Below are 19,992 nucleotides of genomic sequence, written 5' to 3'. Positions count from 1 at the left end.
TTTAAAAAAAAAGCAATTTAGTAAAAAAATAAAAAATTAAAAAAATGAAACTTGTGTGAGTTAAGGTAAGGAATAGGGAGAAGTATAGTTTCAGAGTTTCCATAAAAAGTTTAAACATCAGGGGCCAGCATTATGGCAGAGCGTGTTGAGGCACCTCCTGAGACACCAACATTCCATATGGGTACTGATTCATGTCTTGCTGTTCAAGTTCAATCTGTTTTCCTGTTAGCATGCCTGCAAAAACAGCAGAGGATGTCCCAAGTACTTCAGAGAACTGGAAGAAGGTCCTGGCTCCTGGCTCCAGGCTCCGGGCTCCTGGCTCCGGGCTCCTGGCTCCTGGCTCCGGGCTCCTGGCTCCTGGCTCCGGGCTCTTGGCTGTTGGCTTAGGCCCTGCCAAGCCCTAAACTTTGTGGTGATTTTGGAATAAAGCAGTGGGTAGAAGATTTCTCTGTGTCCCTCTCTCCCTCTCTGTAAAGACAGAGACAGAGAGAGATGATACAAAGAAAAAGATCTTCTATAAGCTGGTTCACTCCCCAAGTGGCCACAAAAACTGGAGCTCAGCCAATTTGAAACCAGGAGTCCAGGGCTTCTTCTGGGTCTCCCACATGGGTGGAGGGTCCCAAGGCTTTAGACAACCCTCCAGTGCTTTTCCAGGCCATAAGCAGGGAGCTGGATGGGAAGTAGAACAGCCAGGACACAAACCAGTTCCCATATCAGATCCCAGCACAAGCAAGATGAGGATTTAGCCACTGAGTCATCATCCTGGACCCTCAAATAAATCCTTTTTAAAAATAAAAATTCAGTTAATCAATTTCCAGATGTAATTTAGCTCTCCACAAAAATTTTGTGTTGTTCATAGATAGCTTCACATTCTCATATTTCAGTTCCGCTTATATATATGTCAAAAGAAAACAGATTAACTCTGCAAAATAGGGTTAAAAGCATTGTATCTGCCCATTATGGTTAGTCCTACGGGAAGGCAGAGATCACTAATACAATTCCTGCCCTCAAATGGCTTCTTAGCTTGTCAAAGCAGATGGATAACTGTCACATCAAGCAGAATAAAATATATCTTGTCACAGATGTAGCAACAAAGTAAAAAACAGAAATACATTTTAATTCTTTATGAGAGAAAGACTTTAAAGAAGGCTGCTTAATTACTGAGAATGGCTTGCATTTCTAATAAGAATCATCAGTATTAATTTTTCTCTAAGCCTCTGTAGATAACCAGAACACAGCTGGTTTAAGTGTTTTACCTGCCACATGACCCCATATTCATTCACTCAACAAATAAACAGTAAGCATCTATTGTGTTCTAATTGTGACACTGAGAATATAATGATGAATGTGATTCTGTCATGCCTTCAAGCAGATTACGCTCAGCTAGATAGAGGAAAGACATGAAAGCTAACACAACACATCTGAGAAGTTTAAGAATAGAACAAACCAAGATAGAAAGTTAAGTCTTACTGGGAAAAACAGGTTAAGTCAGGTCAGCATTAAAAGGCTGAAGGAGGGGACAAGCACTTGGTACCACGGTTAAGACACTGTTTGGGATACCTGTACCCCATACTGAGTGCTAGTGTTCAAATTCTATCTCTGTTTCCAATCCAAGTTCCTACTAATGTTCACCTTGACAGATGGCAGGAGTTGGTTCAAATACTTGGCTCCCAGCCCTAGAAGTGACAGACATTACTGCAGTTTCAGACTACTAACTTTGGCCCAACCCTGGCCATTTTAGGCAGTAGGTAAAGACCTGTCTGTCTCTCTACATGTACCTTTCAAAAATATAAAATACATTGAAAATGTTTTAAAAAATAACAAAGGATGGCCGAGTACAAAGGATGCTTTGACTACTAAAACTTCAAACTAACAAGGCATGATATGCATAAAATCTGAGGTAAATGTGAATAAAAGCTGTTAGAAATGTACTGCAAATTTCTCAAGAAGTGATCCTGAAGTTCACTGAGATTGCTGGGGAAGACATCAGAGCCAGAGAATGTAGACACCTGGGTTCTCTGACATTCAAAACTGAAGCTGTGACCAGGGCTGTGCCATCATCCAGAAGTCCATCTACTTAGCAGACAAGAAATTCTTCCTGAATACAATTATATACCTCCTCACTGCATCGCCAGGGCTACATGAGATGTGAGTAAGGCCTCTCCAGCATAAAAAGAAGGTAACACAACACTGCAAATGGAAATACACACTCATTACTATCATCTCCCAAACATAATCAAAATGACAACAAAGGGGTTTTTTTTTAAGTAAAATAGGCAAATTAAAAAAAAAAACAGGAAGCCAGAGGAAAAAAAATTGCAACAATAATTAATAAGGTTTATCTCACAATTTTAGAAAATATAGAGAAGACAGAAAAACATTAGCTGATGCTGCGGATCAGAGAAAAGCGGAAACAGAGGAAACCAGCCATGAGAGGCTATGCTCCTTAAAGGGAGGTTTATATCCCCAACAAGCAGCAAGCTGAGTGTAAGGGATACCATGCCAAACATAATTTAAGTACAGAGCATTCCATTCCAGGAAAAATAACCAACACAAAACAGAAGATCTCAGGACACTGCTATTTGAAAATGTCCGTGCACCCTGAAGTGAAGCTCTTCATCCAAGATACACCAGGCATCCACTCTACCACCTCTTCCAACAAACACCAAGAAACATAAAAAAGCCCTAATCAAGTTTTTACAATGTCTTGCTATAAGACAGAAATAGGAGGCAAGCTCACTAGGCATCAGCGACAAATCCCTAACAATAAACACAGAAAAGGGAATCTGGTGGGAACAGAACAGTGGTAACACAGGAAACCAGTGGTAAAATGAAAGTGAGCAAAGAGAAATGAAATTGTCCTTAATATTCTCAGAGAGATGCTCCATCTATAGATTAAAAACAGATGGATTTCTTTTTAAATAGAGAAACAGGAGATTGGGGAAAAGCTCTTGGAAATTAAAAACAATTTTTGAAATATTTTAAACTCAATAAATCTTTAGATGGTGCATTGAGGAAATCTGATAATTAGATAACATAGATAAGGGCAATGGGAAATAAAGACAAAAAGATTAAGGTGGCAATCAATGAGATCTGACATCCAAAGAGGGAGAGCTCAAGGACAAATAAATGGAGAAAATAGAGGGGAATAAATTAAAAAATCATCAAAGGAAATTCCATGCATGTAAAGGAAATGCATTTCACGACTGATTGAAAGAATCTATCTCCAATAAAATGAATAAAAAAAGATTAACACTGCAATATTTTAAGGTTCCAGGGATACAATCTTAAAAGCTTCCAGAGAAAAGGGGGGAAAATGAGTAAAACACCAAGAATCAGAAATGAAAACAGCATCAAAGCAGTTTTTGTTGGTACTCACAGCTAAGATATCACTTAGGATGGTCATGGCTGTGTCCCATATCACAGTCCATGCATTCAAGCACAAAGCCTGGTCTCCTTTCCAACCTGCTGCTTTCTGAACTTGTTGCTGTATGCACACTGGGAGGCAGCAAGTGATGCTTCCAATACTTGGATCTCTGCCATACACAAAACAGACCTACTGAATTCAAGTCCCATGCTTCAGCCTAGCACAGTCCCTGCTAACGCAAGCACTTGGGTACCAGACCACTGAATGAAAGGCTTCTCTCTCTTCCTCCCTCTCCCTCCCCACCCCAACTCTCCTCTCTTCTCTATCTCATTCAAATAAATAAAAATCTTAATTAAAAATGTTTTGTGATATCCAACAGTCAAGCCATTAATCTGGTGTGAAAAATGATGTAGAAGACTGAGGACTACATTCCAGGCAGAGGGAGCAGTGTTCGGAAGCATGAAATAGCTTGGATTGTTCTAGGTTTGATGTCTGGGGAGGGAAGTCAGTCCTATATTTGAGGCCTTTAGTCATGCCAAAGAGATGTCCGTGGTCCTGCCTAGCCTGAGAAACTTCAGCAAGGAAAGTGACCTGGTTAAATTCCTATTTAGAAAGTTTAATACCAGTGGGAAATCTGGTTCAGAAGAGGAGTGTTGGAAGCAAGAAAAATCCACCTAAAATAGATTGGCTGCAGGTCTGACTTAAGCTGACAGCAGTGAAGAAGAAAAGAGCCATGATTCCACGGAAGTCAGAATTAGCATCACCATGAGGTGTTTGATTGAATGTGGAAGTTCACTGATGACTCTCAATATGCACCCAAGGGTTCTAGATGGATGGTGACATCTCCCCAGCAAGAAGGAAAATTTTGGAACAAGAAGAGTTCAATATGAGACATGTTCAGCTTTCATGAGTCCATATGCAACTCTATTTGAACCCAATGCTTCTACATTATTATTTTATACTTTGTCTGGAATTCTACCTAGCCCCTCCCTAATTTTATACTAATAGAAGTATAAGCATGCCCGGATAGCGGCTAAAGTCCTCACCTTACACATACGAGAATCCTATGTCGTGTCAGTTCTAATCCCATCCAGTTCCCTGCATGGGTCCCGGGAAAGTACTCAAGGATGGCACAAAGCCTTGGGATCCTGCATCCGTGTGGAGACCCGGAAGAGACTCCAGGCTCCTGGCTTTGGATCGGTGCAGCACCGGTCGTTGCAGTTGCCTAGAGAGCAAATCAATAGATGAAAGATCATCCTCTCTGTCTCTCCTCCTCTCTGTATATCTAACGTTCCAATGAAAAAATAAAATAAATCTTAAAAAAAAGAAGAAGTATAGATAATGGTAAAGAAAAAAGAAAAGCATTCACAATCTCAACCAAATTCACCTTTTGCACATTTTGTTTTCACTTTCAATCCCTGAATGGATAATTTCATATAACTGCAAACCACAAAAAGAACACAATTGTACACTCAACTTTCACATAAAATATTGTGTTTCTCTATTCTCTCAGTCATTACAATTTTGAATATAATCACTGCATAATGTTAAACAAGGTGGTGCCTTCTTAGTTTACTTTCATTTCCACCATAGTAGAAGATAGGCAGTTACTACTGTTTCGAAATATCACTACCAGAGAAATCTCTCTGTACATGTTTTATTTTCCCCCTGCATTTTGTCTTTGTGGAGATTATATAACAGCAATTTTTTCTTTAGTCTCAACTCAGTGCTATGACTCAAAAACGTGAGACTCTAACTTGACGGGACAATAAGATGCTGGACTCTATGTTTGGTATACGCTTGCAATGGGGAAATCTCAACTGAACTTGAGCTGTGGTTATGCAACAAGGTGGAAGAATCCACCATGGTGGGAGGGTTTGGGGAGGGGTGGGGAAAACCCAAGTATCTATGTAACTGTGTCACATAATACAATGTAATTACTGAAGTTAAATAATAAATAATTAAAAAAAAAAAAAAAAAGAAAAGAAATCTATCTTCCTCTTCGGTTCCTCTTTGCCCATAGCTGATGCCAAAATATAACAAACGATGGCCCTGCATTCCCAAGCCTAGTGCCTTACCCCAGGCCCTTCCACCCACTTCTGCCATTGTGCCCTGCTGTAGACTTATCACCTCCTTCCCTTTAACTCTGTAAATCAATGACGTAGCTAAATGATCACCTGCCTCTTGTTCTTATGCTTAGAGAGAATGGGCAATGGCACATTAGTCTACATGATTTTGATTCTGGAATGACCTTGATTCTTGGTTACGTGCAACTTGTCAGCAATAGGTACCTTTGCCTACGCCTAACACATTCTACCCATTTCAACTCCAGCTATCCAGAACTCCATTTAAAAGGATTAAGGTGATGGGGGGGAAAGCATTCCGGTTAACAGGTTAAACTATTGATATGCAGTGCTGGCATCCCATATCGAGCATAGTTCAAGTAACATTTTCGACCCAGTTCCCTGCTAATGTACAGGGACAGCAGCAGAAAATGCCTCCAGTGCTTGGGCTGCTGCTGCCCATGTGCGAGACCCAGATGGGCTTCCAGGTTCCTCACTCCAGCCCTGCTGGGGTCATTTAGTGGGTGATTAGCAAATAGAAGGTTGACTTCTCTCTCTCTCCCCTCTCTCCCTCTAACTCTGCCTTTCAAAGGAAGGAAGGAAGGAAAGAGAGAAAAGAAAAAAAAAAGAAGTCTTAAACAAAACAAAACAAAACCTTAAAGAATCGGGTATACAGAAAATAGTGGGACCAATTCAAGATGCTAGTACTTCTGATTTAAACCCACCTCTCCTGAGACCGGAGGGCAGGTCTTTAGTACAATGGGTGAAGACACCACTGGAAAAATTGTATCCTATATCAAATTTCTGGCTCAAGTTCCACATTCTCCACTTCAGATTCAGCTTTTTGTATACCCTGGGAGGCAACAAATGATGACCCAACTACGTGGGTCCCTGCTGCCCATGAGGAAGATCCAAACTGAATTCTAGGTTCCTGGTTTAAGCATGACCCAGGCTCAGATCTTACAGACATCTCAGGAGTGAACCAGCTTATGAAGGTCTATTTGTGTGTGTGCAAGTGCTCTCTTTCAATTAAAATGAAAAATAAAATTTATTTAAAAAAACTATACTTGTTGTCCTTCAATTGCTGCAGTAATTAAGTGTATGATCTCCATTGTTAGGTTTGAACTTGTATCCCTTCCATAAGTTTGCCTAGCCTCCATGTTCCTCAGTCACCTCACATCCAAAATGGGAATAAATTCATATTGTGATTAAACGTTTGGAACACCATACCACACCAATAAAGAATTCATGAGAGTTTACACTTAACATTTTCCCTCACAGCTCAGGGGAAATAAATATAATTGGTCAGACCTCTAAAAAGGTATCACACCTAATTTAAAAAATAGAGTATTTAATCAAAGGACTTAACACACATTCCCTGTTAAAACATCCCAACATCATTTAAGGTAGGTGCTATGACTTTGATTTTGAAGATGAGCATACTAAGTCACAAAAGTGTGAAGCACCTGTCTGATGTCTCACAGTGAAGTAAATATACAGGGACAACAGCTTGTTATGCGGTTCTACAAAGGCATGCCTAATTAATAGATATAGACTACCTGAATAAAACAGCAAAGATTTACTGGTTTGCAAAAGAGTGGATTGGCTAACACATTACCTAATCTTTAGCTATGAGATGTCTCTGTTTCTGCTCCAAGGGACAAAGTTGAATTCCAGGACACTAAAAACTATTTATAGCCTTCTACCTCCCACTGTACATGGTGCTTTGAAACACATCCAAATTGAATTCAACATTTTTGATTTTTCTTCTAATGCCACTGTAAGTTAATGGTTCATTTAATCTTCATCTTATCTCTGAGTTATATCTTAGCTATAGTCTCTGTGGCTGTCCCTAACTCTCAAAGTGTCAGATCAAGGGACATGAGACGTCAGTAATTTCTTCATAGCATAATATTAATGAGAACCACAACAAAAAAAGAATAATGCCCAGAGTCAGTTAAATGTTAGTATTTTTATAGCTCTATTTTAAATTTCAGAATACAGAACTTTGTTTCTAAATAAAGACAAAAATAAGAAGCTTCACCCTGTATTAATTCTGGTAGTCAGAAACAGCAAGGAATTGTCTGTATAGTTAGAGAGGAAGTACCAGGGGAAAAATTTTTTTAAATTAAAATATTGATAATAATATTCTCCCTCTGTACAAATATGTCCTACCCAACCACCACTGATAAGGGCTATGTTACAAGGGTATTTGATTTCTCAAACTGATTAGGTATAAAGGTAGAAAATATTATCATTGGAATAGGACAAAATGACAAGATAAATTTGAAGGGAATCACACTTAAAGACAGCATTACTATTTCTTTAAAAATAGGAAATAGAACTTGTATATGATCCAGCATACCCATTACTTGGTATACACCCCAAAGACTTGAACACAATGAATCAAAGAGACACTGTACCACTACATTTATAGCTGCATTGCTCACAATGGGTATTGGTGAACCAATTTATGATTTGGAATCACTTGACATGTCCATCATCAGAAGAATGGATAAAGAAAACCTAGTATAGATACACAATAGAATAATGTTCAGCAATTCAAAAAAGAATGAACTTCGACTATTTGCAGCAAAATGGATTCAACTGGAAGATACCACATTGAGTAAAATAAATTAGGTCCAGTAAAACAAACACTGCACACCCTTGTTCTCCCTTACATGTGGGAATTCAAGCTTTTAAAAAAGTAAACAAAAAGGAAGAAATGTTCTTGTGTATTGGCATCTCTCCAAATACGTTTGTGTAAAACTTGTGTGATACCTTTGCAAAACAGTGGGTAAGGATGCTATACTACTGTAGTTTCAATAATCTGTGATTAGAATTTACTGTTCATGGGTGAAATGGTCATTTTTTTCTACTCAATTATTACTTATATTCATTGCATACCCACAAAATTGATTTTTGCATTTTACTTATTAAATGTTTTATACAATGAAATATAAAGCCTTTTACCATAGTACAAATATAAAATATCTCAAAAGTTAAAACAAAAAGATAGAGAGAGGGGGTGGAGGAAGGTAAGAGGGAGAGGGAGTGGTAGCAGGGAGAGCAGAAAGGTGGGAGAAGGGGAATGTCATTATGTTCTTGGAATTGCATCTAATACTTTAAATATTAATTTAAAAAAGGAAAAGGGGGCTACAGAAAAAGTCTGCATATATGAAATACATGACGTTTGTTCTCTTTATACAAATTTTAAAAAGTGAAACAAAAATCCCTCAAGCTAAATTAGCACACTTCACAAATCATCAAAGTAGGAAATCTAATTTTTTTAAAAAATTCAGTAACTACCACAAGCCATGCCTGAAAGCAGCAAAGATTATCCTGAATACTCCAACTGCCTGAACAAATGGTTGGAGAAAATTGAATTACAGGGGAAATTCCAACCTCCTAGAATCTGCTGATTTTCAGGCTAAAATATTTCAGCTAGGGTTTTTCCTTCAAAGCACTAAAGACAACCACAGGCATGTTAGATGAAATAGTAAATGATCAGTAGTTATAGGATTTCAATAAATCTAAGGGGAAAATTCTTAGTGAAATTGTCACATGTTCTTCCCAAAGGGTACATGATGATAAAGATTCCCATAAATGGTAAATGATTGTATAAAAATCCCCATAAATGCCTTAAAAGTTACCACTGATTATTTCTAAAAGCAAATTGAAGAACGAGGCGATGACACGAATGATGGAAACCTACAATTCAACACTGACCAAATTAGCAAACCAGCCACTTCATTCCCGGGCAAATTCCACTTCGCTTGTGCAAGGCATCTCAGAAGGAATAAAATTACAAGAATGAACAAAGAGGGAAGAAATTTCTTTGGAGACACAGAACTTGCATGACAACTCATTTTCGCCCTACACTGAAAATATTCTGCAAAGTAACATCCAGCAAAAACGTTCATTCAACAACAACCGGAAACACCGCAGGCTCTTGAGCGCTAGACTTTGCTGGAACCTTCTCACTAAAATAACACAACTACAGGGCCTAAGAGACAAAAAACGAATTTTTGTGGGGGAACACAAAAGCAGTTCATTGCAGTGAAGAACCAAGACCCACCTACTGACCGGCAGCCTCTGAGCGGTTCAGGTGCAGAGAAGCCGGAGGAAGGCTGGCTTCTTCCCTCAGGTCAGACGAACGGAAGCTGCCTGAGGCGACAGCCCGCAGCCCCGAGCAAGGCACCAGGCCCTCAGGTGTGGCGCCGGCTCCCACAGGGAAGAAGTCCGATTCCTGAACACAGGGAAGAAGTCGGGCCGCTTCCTGAACATAGCGGCTGCCAGTCAGCTCAGAGAAAAGCCTGCGGCTCCCGCGGGCTCTCCACGGCCGGTCCACGGACACTTCCGGCTTCCAGGCTGTCTGTGCGCTGTGGCGCATGGGTGGCAGAAAGTGAGAACCTGAGGAAGCCGGGATTGAGACGAATGACTGCGAGGCTGTCTCTGCGCGGTTCCTGGTTTTAATGTAAGTCAGACATCTATTCGCTTGTTTATATCCGTGTTTTTAAAAAGTCTTTGGGAGGATCACGGAAAACTACGGGCTACTTGTTGGGAGGCGATGGAAAGTGGAAGGATAGGGACATGGAAGGTAGAGAATTAGACTTAACCTAATATCCTTTTTTAAAAAAAAGTGTCACGCTTACTCAGAAGTGGAATTTGTAGAATTTAAACCGAGTGGGTCCTGCATTGTGGCACAGTAAGCAAAGCCTCGGCCTGGGGCACTGACATCCCTTTATGGACACCAGTTCGTATGCTGGCTGCTCCATTTACTATCCAGCTCGCTGCTAATACACCTGGGAAATCAGTGGGAAATGCCCCAAAAGCTTGGGTCGCTGCACCCACATCGGAGACCTGGAAGAAGTTCCTGGCTCCCAGCTGCGGATCCTTAGCTCCAGCTGTTGCAGCCTTGTGGTGTTAGAGGCAACCAAAATGTTAAAAGGTCTAAATATTCGAAGTGGTTTAAGTAAGTCAGAAGCAACTTGAATTTAAAGTAAAAAGAAGTTTCTACAAATAACTTGGGCCCCCACACCCAGGCGTGGGCTGTAAGGGTCAGTGGGTCCCTGTAGGCCCTGATGAGAGTAAGAGCAAGGAGCCCATTGGCCCCCACACCCAGGCTCAGGATGTAAGGGTCAGTAGCCCTGATAAGGGTAAAAATGAATAGCCCCATGCCCTGTATTTCACAGATATGTTACCTACTGCTTTGCATCTGTAACCCCTTAGCTTAGAATAGTTTTTGTCTTGTCATGATGAATAGAGACTTGAGGCATTTCGCGGGCCTTTAGTCTTGCCTGTATTTGATTGGAGTGTTTCATATTTGCTTTAAATTGATTGGAGTGTTTTTCGCGGGCGCGGACTTTACTGTAATGACCAAACGGGCCTATAAGAATCTGACTTGTCCCTAGCTCGGGGTCCTGCTTCATCCACCGGGTCCTGCCTGGCCGTGTGAGGAGTTCGGCCCTGGCTAGCCAGCTCAATAAACTCTGCTTGCTGATTGCATCCACATCTGGTTCTTTGCTGTCCAATGGTGGAACGATTTTGAACCCTAACAGTGGGAAGTGAACAAGCACATGGAGGACCTCTCTGTGTCTACTTCTCTCTGCAACATTTCATTTAAAAAAAAATTCTTTTAAGAGTTTTAAAATTTTTTTATTGAAGGGCCCGGTGGCGTGGCCTAGCGGCTAAAGTCCTCGCCTTGAACGCCCTGGGATCCCATATGGGCGCCGGTTCTAGTCCCGGCAGCTCCACTTCCCATCCAGCTCCCTGCTTGTGGCCTGGGAAAGCAAGAGAGGACGGCCCAATGCTTTGGGACCCTGCACCCGCGTGGGAGACCCGGAAGAGGTTCCAGGTTCCCGGCTTCGGATCGGCGTGCACCGGCCCTTTGCGGCTCACTTGGGGAGTGAAACATCGGATGGAAGATCTTCCTCTCTGTCTCTCCTCCTCTCTGTATATCCGGCTTTCTAATAATAATAAAATCTTTAAAAAAAATTTTTTTTTTTATTGAGAAGTCAGATTTTACAGGGAGGAGAGACAAAGAAAAATCTTCCATCTGTTGGTTCACTCCCCAAGTAAACAAAATGGCCAGAACTGAGCCAAAACAAAACCAGCAGCCAGGAACTTCCTCAGGGACTCCCATGTTGGTGCTGGGTCCTAAGATTTTAGGGCCGTCCTCTACTGCTTGCCCAGGCCACACTCAAAGAGCTGGATGGGAAGTGGAGCAGCTGGGACATGAACTGGCGACAATATAGGATCCCAGCGCATCCAAGTAAGTGAGGACTTGAATCACTAGGCTACCACGCTGGGCCCTCAAATAAAATTTTTTAAATAAATAAGTCTCTTTTAAAAAAAAAAAAGAATTTAAATCTAGAGGGAAAGAGGAGTGAAAATGAAACAAACATAGTAAGGACAGGGTCTTTAAAGCAATCCAGTGTGCTAAAGAATGCAATTTATTTTTCTTGGAACATTAATGAGTTACTAGGAAGCTTGATGCTGGAACGATCACCATTTAAAGAGAAAGAATAATTTCTGGTTTGAAAGAAACTCTTACTTCCAGGGTAGGATGGAGGCAGGCAGTGAGATTAGATGCCAAGAGTAGGGAGCCAGGAAAACGAGACTGCAAAGGACTCCAGTGGCAGCAATGGAAATGAAACAGTGGGAGACAAACTTGAGAAATATCTGGAAAGTAGAAATGACAGATTTTTGAGGGCAGATTACATATGCTGTTTGAGGGGTAAGAGGGTGTGCTGGGAGAATTTTTCTCCGTTTTTAAGTCTTTGTTCCCTTTTTAATAAATGTAGAAACCACATGCTACTCCCACAAATGATGACAGGCCTCTCCAGTGGAACAGTCCCTACCCCAGTACACTTGAGATCACTTCTCATTCATGTATCCCTAGTAACTAAACATTTTGCAGCAAAATTTCTTTCTTTTTTAAGGATTGTAAATTTTTAAAAATTTTTAATATTATTATTATCCATGATACGCTTTTGTAGGTATAGGAATTCCTCCACAAAATAATGATAACTATTTTCTAATATAAAATACATGTTCTGGGAAAATATACATTATTCACCCTATAAAATATCTCTCTGGATCCCACTAAGATGTATAAATGCTAGGATGATTCCTGGGTTTCCAGTTTAGGCTCAGTTTCCAAAAAAGCTCGGTCATGATCCTTAAATATTATAGTGAATGTAAGAAAAGAAAGTTAGAGGAGTAAATAGCGAGTTTAAAGTGAATCCATACAGTTCACTGAACTGTAAACCAACGGAGAACGGGAATCATTTTCTTAGCCCTTACTATCCTAAAGCAGTGACTGGCACATAACCTTTAACAAAATGTCTATTAATCTAAACTAAAATGCCTGCTGGACATTTAGGAAAAGTAGAGAATGGGAAAGTCAGGTTGAGCCAAGAGAGATCTAAATGGAGAGAGTACTTTGTAGTAACAATGGCATATTTAACAATGGGTTTTAACTTTTGGTCCTAAACCATATGAAAAGCCGATGAACGTGGATTATTTTTCCCTGTGAATGTGTGTGTGTGTGTGTACACATGTATATATATATATACATACATGCATATGTATGCATCATATGTGCATGTATTTTCTAGGAGGTTCATCAACAGTTGAAGTCTTACTTGTGTATTGTGACAGTGTGTAAAACTTGGATCAAAAATCTCTGTAGTGGTGATGGTTAAATCTTGACCTAGGCCTTTTCAGTCCAGAAAAGAGAAGGAAGAGATCAAACCAAGAATAGAACCCTAGCAGCAGGAACATTTAAGACAGGCAACAGGAAATAATATTCCAAAGAATGAATGTGACAATCATAGAGGAACCAAGAAATAGATGTGAGCAGTATAATTCAATGACAGACTCTCGCAAAGAAGAGGAAATAAGGTTCCCAGAATGCAGAGTGGCAGTGCCATGATAATTAGCATACATCATTTATATTTGGTCACTAGTGAAAACTTGTTATTTATTGCAATTTTTACTCTGCTGCTTTCTTGGGAAAAGAAATCGAAATTTCATCTTAGAACTAAATATTATGCTTGGTAGTGTGGCATTCCCCCATTTGAGTCCCAGCTGCTTCACTTCTGCTCCATCTCCCTGCTAATATACCTGAGAAAGTAGCAGAAGATGGTGTAAGCCCTTGGGCCACTAATCCTACATCACAGATTAGGCTCCTGGCTGCTGGCTCCTAGCTTCAGATTGACCCAATTCCCAGTTCCATCCATTGCAGCCATTTGAGATGTGAACAGATATAAGGAAGATACTTCTCTGTCTTTCCCTCTAACTCTGCCTTTCAGATAAATAAATAATAAAATAAAAACTCTATCCCCGGCTTTACCCATTCTCAACCATATGAATTGTATGCTGTTAACCCTGATCTGAATGCCAAAGATTGGACTCTCCTTGACATGAAATGGGCACATAAACTCAAAAAGGTTTGGGTAAACTTTAGAATTTTATTGGAAATTCTGGGACACAGACACTTAGAGATATGACTGAGGAAGTCAGCAGCCCAGGGAGCTGCTATGCAGACAACTCAAGACTGGTACCTAGCAAAAAACAAGGTCATTGGCCACCTTGATTTATCATTGAATCAAGACTGCTGAACTTAGATCTGCTTCGGACTTCTTAGCTTCATGAGTCCATTTAAGTCAGATTGACTGACATGTTTAACAGAAAGCATCCTAACTTATAACATTTCTACAAAAACCATCTCAGTAATATGATGGTGATGGAAATAAGAGAATTTGAGCTAAGGGACAACTGGGAGGCATAGTGCTTCAGCAACTCCAAATGCACGTTTTATCTCTGCAACAGGTTTATCATAGTCATTGACAATACAATATGGAGTCATCATTGTGGTGAAAGGGTTTAAGCAGCCTCTTGCAATGCCAGTGTCCCATATCAGAATGCCACTTTGAGTCCCAGCTGCTCTGCTTCCAATTCAGCTTCCCACTAATGTATCTGAGAAAGCAAGGTGACCTGTGCCACCCACATGGGAGACCTGAATGAAGTTTCAGATTCCTGGCTTTGCCTTAGTCCGAACCTGGCTATTGGGGCCATTTGACAAATGAACCAGCAAAGGAGGATCTCTTTTTGTCTTTGTTACTCTCTTTCTCTGTGTCACTTTGCCTTTCAAATAAATAAATGAATTTTTTTAAAAAATACAATATAAATGTCTTTATTTTTTCAAATTCCCTTTCTCAGACAGGCTTTGGAGAATGATAAAGAACAGTGTATACTTTATTGAGTTTTTCTTTAGGACACAAGTTACAGAACAGTTTAGTTCTTTGCCTCTGTTTATTAACCTACACTAGAGAGCCAGCATTGAGATCTACCCAGCTCCTTCCCTTCCCATTCATTTAATGGAATTCATTGTGGCCCTGTTGAATTCAGATTTCTCTACTGAGGAAAGCAGATCTAGATGTTCTTCTGATCTTCTTCCCTATTCAAATTTCATTATCTCACCCTCCTGGACCAATACAAAGGCACACTAACTTGCCTTTTTAATTCTATTCTTGCCCACTCTCATTTGTTCTCTATACAGCAACCAGAGTGATCACCCTTTAAAATGTAAATGAGGTCATATTCAAAACTTTCCAGTCACTTCTTACTATACTTAAAATTCAGTATTTAATTGGGTTTGAGAGTCAAATTTGATTATATGTGTAAAGAGTTTAGAAAAGTGTCAGCCTCATTATAACTTGCTCTGCACTCTGCCTGAAGCACTCTTCCCCCATCCTGTTTGCTTGGTAAAATTTATCTTCAAGATTCATCTCAACTGGCTTCCCCCCTTTTCTAAGTAAAGATAAGGTTTGTCCTCTGTGTTCCCAAAGAGCATTGTTCAGATCTCTGTAATGAAACTTTCTGAGTGAAAGTACAATTATTTATCTACCAATGAGCATCAGTAAATTCTAAAGAACCATGTATATCCTACACAATTTTTCTGTCATTGTGTGTCCAATATGTTATATAATTTCAAATTATGTTCATTACTGTCTCTTGGTCCGTAAGCTCTGTTTCTATATCCCAAATAATAGCAGATTGTCTACTCAGATCTACTTTTCTCACCAGGACTGTTTATTATCCTGGATACACCTACCTCTTGTTACGACTTCTCAGAATTGCAGATATTAAAAGTAATGCACTAACTTGTTAGTAATACGATTGTCATCTCTTCTCCAGAGAACCTTTTGTGCCAAAGAAACATTAACATTATATGTTTGTTGTAGCTGTGAGTAACTGAAAGGCAGTCCAACTAAAGGAAAACATCTCTTACAGGATTTGGATATTTCACTGATGTCTCCAAGCTCAGTTTCTTTATCGAAAGAAAAAAAAATCACTTCTGTGCATATAAAGTAGAATAAAAGAGACAATAACCATGTATATACAACTCTGCATAAATAAACCTGTATTAGCGCCGACGGAATATGCACCTCACATCAGTCATGCACAGCCTTAACCATCAAGGGCTATGCTATAAAAAGATGGCAGCCATTCACACTATGTGCTATGAGCACTTGGTATGCTAGTCCCTGATAAGACGTGCACTCTGTAGAAAGTGCATACCAGATTTCAAAAACTTAGAATGAAGAAAAGGAACTCAAAATATCTCACTAATTCTTATGCTGATAACTGTTCAAGATTTTGTTTATTTATTTTTAAAAAATCTACAGATAGAGAGAGATCTTCTATCCACTAGTTCATCCCAGATTGCCACAATAGTCAGAGCTGATACAGGACAAAGCCCAGAGTTTCATCCAAGTCTCCCATGTATGTGGCAGGAGCCCAAGAACTTGGACTATCTTCCACTGCTTTCCCAGGAACATTAACAGGAACTTGAATTAGAAGTAGAGCAGCCAGGAAGTGAACTGGCACCAAATGGAATGCTAGAATCGTAGGCAGCGGTGGCTTTAGCTTTACAACACTTGCCGCAACAGCAGATAATATACTGGATATTATGCATTAAATAAAAGATATTGCTTAAAATAGATTTCACTTGTTTCATTTTAATTTTTTAATATAGGTATTAGAAAATGTGAAATTACAGGGCCAGTGCTATAACATTATAGGCTAAGCCTTTCCAGTCAAAGCTCACATCACATTTGTCCTGACTGCTTCACATTCCATCCAGCTCCCTGCTAATTAATGGCTTAAAAAAGCAACAGAGGATAGTCCAAGGCCTTGGGCCCCTGCACCCATTTGAGAGACCTGGAGGAAGCTCCTGGCTCTTGGCACAGATTGGCTCAGCATCTGCTGTTGTGGCTATTTGAGGAGTGAACCATGGATGGAAGATCCATCTCTCTCTGTAACTCTGAATTTCAAGTGAAATAAGCAAATATTTTTAAAGTAGTGGAAGAAAGAGAAGAAAAGAAAGAAAAAGAAAGGAAAGAAGGAAGGAAGGAAAGAAAAGGAAGGGAAGGGAAAAGAAAGAGGGAAAAAGGACTGTTAAATTACATATCCCACATTATACTTCTATTATTAGTGATCTGGAAAAGGACTCTCAGCTTCCTATGCACCCAAGAAGATATAGCCATAGCAATTGGTGCCAAAAAAAAACCCCAAATAACTTCAAATAACTTTATGAAATACTTATGCTATTCTGTACATCTGTATATCCATGCTATATTTTCAAAAATTAGTCAAAAACAGAAGTGACACCATGAAAAACAATGTTTAGTTGCCATAATGGCACAGAGGGTTAGGCAGCCATATTTGATGCCAGCATACTATATCAGAGTGCCCATTCGAGCCGCAGCTTGGGAGGAAAGTAGGTGGTAGCCCAAAGAGTTGAGCCCTGGCTACCCAAAAGAGAAATCTTGATAGAATTTTTGACCTCTCTTTCACCTGGTTAAGTCATGGATGGCACAACCATTTGGAAAGTGAACTAGCAGATTCTCTCTTTCTCTCTCTCTCTCTCTCTCTATCATACACACACACATCATCATCACTCTGCCTTTCAAATAAATACGTCTCTTTTTTTAAAGATTTATCTATCTTTATTGGAAAGTCAGATTACACAAAGAGGAGGAGAGATAGGCAGAAGAACTTCTGTCCAATGTTCACCCCCCCCCCCAAGTGGTTGACAGCAGGTGCTGAGCCAATCCAAAGCCTGGAGCCTCTTCTGGGGTTCCCACATGAGCACGGGGTCCCAAGGCCCTGTGCTGTCCTTGACTGCTTTCCCAGGCCACAAGCAGGGAGCTGGATGGGAAGTAGGGCCACCGAGACATGAACCAGTACCCAAGGGGATTCCAGCACATGCAAGGCAAGGACCTCGGTCACTAGGCTACTGAGCCAAGCCCATATAAATCTTTTTTAAAAAAGAGAATTTCAGTTTTAACCTCATTTACTCACTAATCAAATGTCTTCACTCTTTATTGGTTTCTGGTAAGTGATATTCCATCCAAGTCCTTGAAGGTTTAAAGTTATTTCTAATTCAAGATAGGAAATTATCTTTGGGCTGCTCCAAATAGGTATAATCAATAGCCCCAATGCTGCCGTAACTGTAATGAAAGTAGCGTATTTTACCAGAGCTTTGTTAAATGTCAATTGAAACAGATGTGTTTTCTGGTGAGTGATTTGGAAATATCTCCGTGTGCTATCTGCCCCACACATTTACACCATCGTTTCTCACTTCTTAACCAAAGTCAAAATAGAAATCAGTCATGTCTACATTTTTAAAACCGTGGATCACAGATCCACCAAGGAGAAAAGCAAGGACTGTTTACAAGGCAGAACATTAAGACCGTGCTGATGATAGGTTGGGATTCGCCAACTGTCACAGCCACTCTACTTTAGAGGAATTGTAATGTTTTAATTAAAATGTAAACAGTGAAGCATGGCTGCAGAGTAGCTGATGGCATCTCAGTGGCCAAAGAATGCATGTTCATAATCATCACGCCACCGTACCGTGTTATTATCTGAGCCTCTGAAGGCTGGGGGAGGGGTGGGTGTGTGTGTACTAGATGTGGTGCTACTTTGCTTCTGTATGGACATATTCTCAACTCTGAGTCATCACAGCTAAATTATTTCATCCATTCATTCTTTCACCCAAAAAAGAATATTTATTACCATTTGCTATGGATCAGGGTGGTATCCCAAGCCCATGGGGTATGACAGTGAACAAAGGCCCCATTCTCAAGGATTTTACATTCTAGTAACAATTGTATAAGAGAATTGCTCACTACATGTGAACATTTCTCATACTATCACTCATACTATCACTGTACCAGCGACCTTCATGTCCCTCCTTTCTATAAGTTTCACACACGTTCAAACATGTAAGGGCCATGCAAACTAACTTATCACACACAAAAAAATCTATTTTTAGACTTCAAGAGATGAGGGATCCAGTTACAAAATCCCCTTCCTACGTAGCAGAACACTCTGAGTTCCTTAAATAACTCAATCTCCAGAAAGAAACCCTGTCCTATCTTTAAGGCTGATAAGAAAACATGGTTTCGACCACAGTTCAGTAAACAGTGATCCTTGTTTCTTGTCTTTTTCCCTCCTCTCCCAAGCACTGTGTGTATTTCCCTGAGAAGGAAGGAGGATTGAACAGAGAGTGAGAAGGTACAGAATTGGATGTGAAACAGAATTCCATCTCTGGAGGTCAATTCCTGCTCCTATCACAAACTACTTGTGTGACATTGAGCATATCCCTGAGTGCCCTGTAACTGGTTTTCTCATCAGTGAAGTGGAAGAGTTGGCCTTTGAGTAACCTACACAGCCAAAGAATAAGTGAAACCAAAAAAATTAGAAAGTAGAGTTATATGCCAAGAAGGAATTTGTGGACTATATTTATATTTGCAAATATCAACAGAAGATCAGTAACAAGGGAGAAAGCTAGTGTGCCCTCCAAAAAGTCCCTACAATAAGATCACCTAGTGAACATAATAGAATTTTTCCCACAAGGTCTCATGGCCTACTTTTCAAATAAGGCTCGATCTATTACACTTGGCGATTTTTCAACTAGGCATCTCCTATCTATACAGAATAATCTACAGCTATAGCCAACTGTTTTGTCCAAAGTAACAGAATCGCCAGACCTGTTTCCTATCAACCAATAGCAAAAGTGAATGAATTATTTTCTTTTTTTTTTTTTTTTAATTTTTTTTCTTTTTATTGTATTGTTGTTGACAATCTTTACATAGTTAATTACAGTTAAAGGAAAAGAATGAATTATTTTCTAAAAACAACTTCATTATCCTAAAACCACAAGCTTCGGCTAACACTGCAACCCTGAAGTATAATACGTACACACAATGAGAGACATTTACACTGGACATTTTTAGAGTGTGACCCAAAGACTGAGAATAAAACGTGGTGGAAAATATCTTCTACATCTTTCCTTTTCCTCTATCTCAAAATTGGAAACTATTCACATGAGGATCCTTAGAAACCAAAAAACAGAGGGTTTTTTTTCTTAAGCCTGATTTTTCCACTGCTTTGCATTTCTAATAATGGTGGGCCTTGCAGGTTCCACTAATGTTTTCCAAACACTACACAGACCACAGAACTGATATAAATAGAATTAGGTCT

Source organism: Ochotona princeps, chromosome 15 (assembly GCF_030435755.1).
Source record: "Ochotona princeps isolate mOchPri1 chromosome 15, mOchPri1.hap1, whole genome shotgun sequence".
Lineage (NCBI taxonomy): Eukaryota > Metazoa > Chordata > Mammalia > Lagomorpha > Ochotonidae > Ochotona > Ochotona princeps.
The sequence above is the reverse complement of the archived record's forward strand: the minus strand, read 5'-3'. Positions refer to the sequence as shown.